Source organism: Carcharodon carcharias, chromosome 4 (genome assembly GCF_017639515.1).
Source record: "Carcharodon carcharias isolate sCarCar2 chromosome 4, sCarCar2.pri, whole genome shotgun sequence".
Classification (NCBI taxonomy): Eukaryota; Metazoa; Chordata; class Chondrichthyes; order Lamniformes; family Lamnidae; genus Carcharodon; species Carcharodon carcharias.
The window spans coordinates 187,165,469-187,172,629 of NC_054470.1; positions in this window are offsets into that span (position 1 = coordinate 187,165,469).

The window sequence follows — 7,161 nt, forward strand, 5'->3', positions numbered from 1 at the left end:
AGGGAGTGGAGTGGCTGTATAAAGAGCGGAGTTTACCTGTGAGGTTGTGGAGCAGCTTTATAATGAGCGGAGTATTCATGTGAGGGAGTGGAGCAGCTTTGTAAAGAGCGGGAGTTTACCTGTAAGGGAGTGGAGCTGCTGTATAAAGAGCGGGAGTTTACCTGTGAGGGAGTGGAGCTGCTGTATAAAGAGTGGAGTTTCCCTGTGAGGGAGTGGAGCCACTGTATAAAGAGCAGGAGTTTACCTGTGAGGGAGTGGAGCTGCTGTATAAAGAATGGAGTTTACCTGTGATGGAGTGGAGCCGCTGTATAAAGAGCAGGGGTTTACCTGTGAGGGAGTGGAGCAGGTGAATTAAGAGCAGAGTTTACCTGTGAAAGAGCAGAGCGGGTGTATAACGAGCTGAGTTTACCTGTGAAGGAGTGGAGCAGCTGCATAAAGAACGGGAGGTTACCTGTGAGGGAGTGGAGCTGCTGTATAAAGAGTGGAGTTTACCTGTGAGGGAGTGGAGTGGCTGTATAAGGAGCGGAGATTACCTGTGAGGGTGTGGAGCAGCTTTTTAAAGAGCGGAGTATTCCTGTGAGGGTGTGGAGCAGCTTTATAAAGAGCGGGAGTTTACCTGTGAGGGAGTGGAGTGGCTGCATAAAGAGCGGAGTTTACCTGTGAGGGTGTGGAGCAGCTTTATAATGAGCGGAGTATTCCTGTGAGGGAGCAGAGCGGCTGTATAAAGAGCTGAGTTTACCTGTGAGGGAGTGGAGCTGCTGTATAAAGAGCGGAGTTTACCTGTGAGGGTGTGGAGCAGCTTTATAATGAGCGGAGGATTCCTGTGAGGGAGTGGAGCAGCTTTATAAAGAGCGGGAGTTTACCTGTGAGGGAGTGGAGCTGCTGTATAATGAGCGGGAGTTTACCTGTGAGGGTGTGGAGCAGCTTTATAAAGAGCGGGAGTTTACCTGTGAGGGAGTGGAGCAGCTGTATAAAAAGCGGAGTTTACCTGTGAGGGTGTGGAGCAGCTTTATAATGAGCGGAGTATTCCTGTGAGGGAGTGGAGCAGCATTGTAAAGAGCGGGAGTTTACCTGTGAGGGAGTGGAGCTGCTGTATAAAGAGCGGGAGTTTACCTGTGAGGGAGTGGAGCTGCTGTATAAAGAGTGTAGTTTCCCTGTGATGGAGTGGAGCCGCTGTATAAAGAGCAGGGGTTTACCTGTGAGGGAGTGGAGCAGGTGAATAAAGAGCAGAGTTTACCTGTGAAAGAGCAGAGCAGGTGTATAAAGAGCTGAGTTTAGCTGTGAAGGAGTGGAGCAGCTGCATAAACAACGGGAGTTTACCTGTGAGGGAGTGTAGCTGCTGTATAAAGAGTGGAGTTTACCTGTGAGGGCGTGGAGCCGCTGTATAAAGAGCAGGGGTTTACCTGTGAGGGAGTGGAGCAGGTGAATAAAGAGCAGAGTTTACCTATGAAAGAGCAGAGCGGGTGTATAAAGAGCTGAGTTTACCTGTGAAGGAGTGGAGCAGCTGCATAAAGAACGGGAGTTTACGTGTGAGGGAGTCGAGCTGCTGTATAAAGAGCGGGAGTTTACCTGTGAGGGAGGAGAGCGGGTGTATAAAGAGTGGAGTTTACCTGTGATGAAGCGGAGCAGCTGTATAAAGAGTGGGAGTTTACCTGTGAGGGAGTGGATTGGCTGTCTAAAGAGCGGGAGTTTACCTGTGAGGGAGTGGAGTGGCTGTATAAAGAGCGGAGTTTACCTGTGAGGGTGTTGAGCATCTTTATAATGAGCGGAATATTCCTGTGAGGGAGTGGAGCAGCTTTATAAAGAGCGGGAGTTTACCTGTGAGGGAGTGGAGCTGCTGTATAAAGAGTGGGAGTTTACCTGTGAGTGAGTGGAGCTGCTGTATATAGAGTGGAGTTTACCTGTGAGGGAGTGGAGCAGCTGTATAAAGAGCGGGAGTTTACCTGTGAGGGAGTGGAGCTGCTGTATAACGAGTGGAGTTTGCCTGTGATGAAGCAGAGCAGCTGTATAAAGACCGGGGGTTTACCTGTGAGTGAGCAGAGCAGCTGTATAAAGAACGGGAATCTACCTCTGAGGGAGTGGAGCCGCTGTATAAAGAGCAGGAGTTTACCTGTGAGGGAGTGGAGTGGCTGTATTAAGAGCGGAGTTTACCTGTGAGGGTGTGGAGCAGCTTTATAATGAGAGGAGTATTCCTGTGAGGGAGTGGAGCTGCTGTATAAAGAGCAGGAGTTTACCTGTGAGGGAGTGGAGTGGCTGTATTAAGAGCGGAGTTTACCTGTGAGGGTGTGGAGCAGCTTTATAAAGAACGGGAGTTTACCTGTGAGGGAGTGGAGTGTCTGTATAAAGAGCGGAGTTTACCTGTGAGGGTGTGGTGCAGCTTTATAATGAGTGGAGTATTCCTGTGAGGGAGCAGAGCAGCTGTATAAAGAGCTGAGTTTACCTGTGAGGGAGTGCAGCAGCTGTATAAAGAGTGGGAGTTTACCTGTGAGGGAGTGGAGCGGCTGTATAAAGAGCAGGAGTTTACTTGTGAGGGAGCAGAGTGGCTGAATAAAGGGTGGGAGTTTCTTCTGAGGGAGTGGAGCAGCTGTATAAAGAGCAGGGGTTTACCTGTGAGGGAGTGGAGCAGAGTGGCTGTATAAAGAGTGGAGTTTACCTCTGATGAAGCGGAGCAGCTGTATAAAGAGCGGGAGTTTACCTGTGTGGAAGCAGAGCGGCTGTATAAATAGCGGAGTTTACCTGTGAGTGAGCAGAGCAGCTGTATAAAGAACGGGAATATACCTCTGAGGGAGTGGAGCCGCTGTATAAAGAGAGGGAGTTTACCTGTGAGAGAGAGGAGCAGGTGTATAAAGAACGGGAGTTTACCTGTGAGGGAGTGGATCTGCTGTATAAAGAGCGGAGTTTACCTGTGAGGGAGTGGAGCAGCTTTATAATGAGCGGAGTATTCCTGTGAGGGAGTGGAGCAGCTTTATAAAGAGCGGGAGTTTACCTGTGAGGGAGTGGAGCTGCTGTATAAAGAGTGGGCGTTTACCTGTGAGGGAGTGGAGCGGCTGTATAAAGAGTGGAGTTTACCTGTGAGGGTGTGGAGCAGCTTTATAATGAGCGGAGTATTTCTGTGAGGGAGTGGAGCAGCATTGTAAAGAGCGGGAGTTTACCTGTGAGGGAGTGGAGCTCCTGTATAAAGAGCGGGAGTTTACCTGTGAGCGACTGGAGCTGCTGTATAACGAGCGGGAGTTTACCTGTGAGGGAGTGGAGCCGCTGTATAAAGAGCAGGGGTTTACCTGTGAGTGAGTGGAGCAGGTGAATAAAGAGCAGAGTTTACCTGTGAAAGAGCAGAGCGGGTGTATAAAGAGCTGAGTTTACCTGTGAAGGAGTGGAGCAGCTGCATGAACAACGGGAGTTTACCTGTGAGGGAGTGGAGCTGCTGTATAAAGAGTGGAGTTTACCTGTGAGGGAGTGGAGCTGCTGTATAAAGAGCGGGAGTTTACCTGTGAGGGAGTGGAGCCGCTGTATAAAGAACGGGAATATACCTCTGAGGGAGTGGAGCCGCTGTATAAAGAGCGGGAGTTTACCTGTGAGGGAGTGGAGCAGCTGTCTCAAGAGTGGGAGTTTACCTGTGAGGGAGTGGAGCAGCTGTATAAAGAGTGGGAGTTTACCTGAGAGGGAGTGGAGTGGCTGTCTAAAGAGCGGGTGTTTACCTGTGAGGGAGTGGAGTGGCTGTATAAAGAGCGGAGATTACCTGTGAGGGTGTGGAGCAGCTTTATAATGAGCTGAGTTTACCTGTGAGGGAGTGGAGCGGCTGTCTAAAGAGCGGGAGTTTACCTGTGAGGGAGTGGAGCGGCTGTATAAAGAGTGGGAGTTTACCTGTGAGGGAGTGGAGCTGCTGTATAAAGAGTGGAGTTTACCTGTGAGGGAGTGGAGCAGCTGTATAAAGAGTGGGAGTTTACCTGTGAGGGAGTGGAGCTGCTGTATAAAGAGCAGGAGTTTACCTGTGAGGGAGTGGAGTGGCTGTATAAAGAGCGGAGTTTACCTGTGAGTGTGTGGAGCAGCTTTATAATGAGCGGAGTATTCATGTGAGGGAGTGGAGCAGCTTTGTAAAGAGCGGGAGTTTACCTGTGAGGGAGTGGAGCTGCTGTATAAAGAGCGGGAGTTTACCTGTGATGGAGTGGAGCCGCTGTATAAAGAGCAGGGGTTTACCTGTGAGGGAGCGGAGCCGCTGTATAAAGAGTGGAGTATTCATGTGAGGGAGTGGAGCAGCTTTGTAAAGAGCGGGAGTTTACCTGTGAGGGAGTGGAGCTGCTGTATAAAGAGCGGGAGTTTACCTGTGAGGGAGTGGAGCAGGTGAATAAAGAGCAGAGTTTACCTGTGAAGGAGCAGAGCGGGTGTATAAAGAGCTGAGTTTACCTGTGAGGGAGTGGAGCTGCTGTAGAAAGAGTGGAGCTTACCTGTGACGGAGTGGAGTGGCTGTCTAAAGAGTGGGAGTTTACCTGTGAGGGAGTGGAGTGGCTGTATAAGGAGCGGAGATTACCTGTGAGGGTGTGGAGCAGCTTTTTAATGAGCGGAGTATTCCTGTGAGGGTGTGGAGCAGCTTTATAAAGAGCGGGAGTTTACCTGTGAGGGAGTGGAGTGGCTGCATAAAGAGCGGTGTTTACCTGTGAGGGTGTGGAGCAGCTTTATAATGAGCGGAGTATTCCTGTGAGGGAGCAGAGCGGCTGTATAAAGAGCTGAGTTTACCTGTGAGGGAGTGGAGCTGCTGTATAAAGAGCGGAGTTTACCTGTGAGGGTGTGGAGCAGCTTTATAATGAGCGGAGGATTCCTGTGAGGGAGTGGAGCAGCTTTATAAAGAGCGGGAGTTTACCTGTGAGGGAGTGGAGCTGCTGTATAATGAGCGGGAGTTTACCTGTGAGGGTGTGGAGCAGCTTTATAAAGAGCGGGAGTTTACCTGTGAGGGAGTGGAGCAGCTGTATAAAAAGCGGAGTTTACCTGTGAGGGTGTGGAGCAGCTTTATAATGAGCGGAGTATTCCTGTGAGGGAGTGGAGCAGCATTGTAAAGAGCGGGAGTTTACCTGTGAGGGAGTGGAGCTGCTGTATAAAGAGCGGGAGTTTACCTGTGAGGGAGTGGAGCTGCTGTATAAAGAGTGTAGTTTCCCTGTGATGGAGTGGAGCCGCTGTATAAAGAGCAGGGGTTTACCTGTGAGGGAGTGGAGCAGGTGAATAAAGAGCAGAGTTTACCTGTGAAAGAGCAGAGCAGGTGTATAAAGAGCTGAGTTTAGCTGTGAAGGAGTGGAGCAGCTGCATAAACAACGGGAGTTTACCTGTGAGGGAGTGTAGCTGCTGTATAAAGAGTGGAGTTTACCTGTGAGGGCGTGGAGCCGCTGTATAAAGAGCAGGGGTTTACCTGTGAGGGAGTGGAGCAGGTGAATAAAGAGCAGAGTTTACCTATGAAAGAGCAGAGCGGGTGTATAAAGAGCTGAGTTTACCTGTGAAGGAGTGGAGCAGCTGCATAAAGAACGGGAGTTTACGTGTGAGGGAGTCGAGCTGCTGTATAAAGAGCGGGAGTTTACCTGTGAGGGAGGAGAGCGGGTGTATAAAGAGTGGAGTTTACCTGTGATGAAGCGGAGCAGCTGTATAAAGAGTGGGAGTTTACCTGTGAGGGAGTGGATTGGCTGTCTAAAGAGCGGGAGTTTACCTGTGAGGGAGTGGAGTGGCTGTATAAAGAGCGGAGTTTACCTGTGAGGGTGTTGAGCATCTTTATAATGAGCGGAATATTCCTGTGAGGGAGTGGAGCAGCTTTATAAAGAGCGGGAGTTTACCTGTGAGGGAGTGGAGCTGCTGTATAAAGAGTGGGAGTTTACCTGTGAGTGAGTGGAGCTGCTGTATATAGAGTGGAGTTTACCTGTGAGGGAGTGGAGCAGCTGTATAAAGAGCGGGAGTTTACCTGTGAGGGAGTGGAGCTGCTGTATAACGAGTGGAGTTTGCCTGTGATGAAGCAGAGCAGCTGTATAAAGACCGGGGGTTTACCTGTGAGTGAGCAGAGCAGCTGTATAAAGAACGGGAATCTACCTCTGAGGGAGTGGAGCCGCTGTATAAAGAGCAGGAGTTTACCTGTGAGGGAGTGGAGTGGCTGTATTAAGAGCGGAGTTTACCTGTGAGGGTGTGGAGCAGCTTTATAATGAGAGGAGTATTCCTGTGAGGGAGTGGAGCTGCTGTATAAAGAGCAGGAGTTTACCTGTGAGGGAGTGGAGTGGCTGTATTAAGAGCGGAGTTTACCTGTGAGGGTGTGGAGCAGCTTTATAAAGAACGGGAGTTTACCTGTGAGGGAGTGGAGTGTCTGTATAAAGAGCGGAGTTTACCTGTGAGGGTGTGGTGCAGCTTTATAATGAGTGGAGTATTCCTGTGAGGGAGCAGAGCAGCTGTATAAAGAGCTGAGTTTACCTGTGAGGGAGTGCAGCAGCTGTATAAAGAGTGGGAGTTTACCTGTGAGGGAGTGGAGCGGCTGTATAAAGAGCAGGAGTTTACTTGTGAGGGAGCAGAGTGGCTGAATAAAGGGTGGGAGTTTCTTCTGAGGGAGTGGAGCAGCTGTATAAAGAGCAGGGGTTTACCTGTGAGGGAGTGGAGCAGAGTGGCTGTATAAAGAGTGGAGTTTACCTCTGATGAAGCGGAGCAGCTGTATAAAGAGCGGGAGTTTACCTGTGTGGAAGCAGAGCGGCTGTATAAATAGCGGAGTTTACCTGTGAGTGAGCAGAGCAGCTGTATAAAGAACGGGAATATACCTCTGAGGGAGTGGAGCCGCTGTATAAAGAGAGGGAGTTTACCTGTGAGAGAGAGGAGCAGGTGTATAAAGAACGGGAGTTTACCTGTGAGGGAGTGGATCTGCTGTATAAAGAGCGGAGTTTACCTGTGAGGGAGTGGAGCAGCTTTATAATGAGCGGAGTATTCCTGTGAGGGAGTGGAGCAGCTTTATAAAGAGCGGGAGTTTACCTGTGAGGGAGTGGAGCTGCTGTATAAAGAGTGGGCGTTTACCTGTGAGGGAGTGGAGCGGCTGTATAAAGAGTGGAGTTTACCTGTGAGGGTGTGGAGCAGCTTTATAATGAGCGGAGTATTTCTGTGAGGGAGTGGAGCAGCATTGTAAAGAGCGGGAGTTTACCTGTGAGGGAGTGGAGC